Source organism: Loa loa (assembly GCF_000183805.2).
Source record: "Loa loa unplaced genomic scaffold supercont3.124, whole genome shotgun sequence".
Lineage (NCBI taxonomy): Eukaryota > Metazoa > Nematoda > Chromadorea > Rhabditida > Onchocercidae > Loa > Loa loa.
In genome coordinates, this window is record NW_018108304.1 from 49,355 (window position 1) to 51,186 (window position 1,832).

Genomic DNA, 1,832 nt, shown 5'->3' on the forward strand with positions numbered 1-1,832 from the left:
AGCCTGAAACTGTCAATCCAATGTTTGTTGATTTTATTTTAAATGGAAAGATAAGATAAGGTTTAATTATTTGATATAAACAATGTTTGATTCAAATATTTGTGACAATTTCCAGATTTTTATGATGAAATAGTAAATTATTGTTTAAGCAAAAACTTTCAACTTTTCATTTAATATTTCATTTAATTTAATGAAAATTCAAAGACTACAAGGAAGGTTGTTTCTAATAGGTGGAGAAATTTTAAAATTACGATCATATTTCCTGGTGTACTGTAGATGAGAGAATTTAATTCAATTTACCATTTAAATTTAAATTGTTCATTCCTTTTCAATGCTCTGTTCAAGAAAATATTTTGGAAAAATTTTACGTGTTCCGACCGTTGATATAAACGAAATAAAAATGAATGTGTAATTTGTTATAAATCATTTTGTGTAACATTGTGGTGTAAACAGTTACCATATCATCCTTTCAATTAAAACCACGAGGCTTTGAATAAAATTCATGGGCAAAATTCTGAGCGCAATTGGTTGTTACGCTTCCCTGTGCTAATAGAAATCTTTTTTTTTTTGTAATTTATTAAAATTAATTGCTTTTCATGTCTTAAAATTAGCGAAATTTAGTGAAAATTAAGTTTTGGAAAGTACATTCGCACGCATTTATTTTTGCGGAATAAACGTCATTTATGTAGAATGTAAAGAAAAATAAAAATTAACAAAAACGGAAAATAACAGTTGAGGATTGTATTTCCGGATACTGAATACATGAAAAGGGATAACACATCCGGTTAACGGTATTTAAAACAATTTTGAAATGCATAAAAGGAAAGCTTTATAAAGAACTTTTTTCCCTTTCGTTTAGAGGATCACCGAATAATGAGTGGATAAACAAAGTTTAAGCCATCCTATTCTGGAATAGCAAATGTCTTATTAATCTTACTTCACCTTACAACTCTAATTTAATTTAACAATGAATTATGAAAAGATAATTTACTTCCATTTTTCCACACTTTTATCGTTACAAATCCAAAACGACTTCTTTTCTTCAATCACTAAAATTTCCAGTCTTTCCTGACAAACATTTTTTTTGCTGTGAAAAATTGATGCAAAAAAGATAATGAAGATGAATGTTATCACAGCGATACTGCAGTTCTTGAATGATACACAAATGCATCTGATATTTGAGCATTTATCAGATGATCCAGACGAATTTCGAATTCTAAATCCAATCAAGTCTTCTCGAAAAATCAGCTTGTTTATTTGTTTGAAAGTAAAAAAGGGCTCCTATTTCATTTTTTATTCTAAAAAACTTTAACGTTTTCAATTGGATATTTTTCTTTCAAAATTTAGAATAATTATTTTGGAACACATAAACAACACTGTACGGAAATATATTGCAGAATTATTGTCAAATGCATTCCATTTATCGGAGAAATTTCATGAAAGATTTCAGAAAGAGGTACATATGTATTTTCATCAGTTTCATTTAAACAGCCAGTAACCGAGTATGTTATAAAGAAAGTGAGCACTTAAATGGCCCACTAAAAATCTGATACATGTAAAGGATGGATCAAGACAAGAGACAGCCAAGCATAGATAGATCTGAATGACTCCCTCGGCTTACGATGACATTCTCATTAGCCAGCAGTACTGCTTGAGATGAACATTCTGGATCAGGTGTGATAACAACTAAGAAATGTTTCCAGATTAATAGTAATCCAGATCGGAAGGACAATCTGGATAATATAAAAATTTCATATATATATATATATATATATATATATATATATATATATATATATATATATATATATATATATATATAATAATAATAA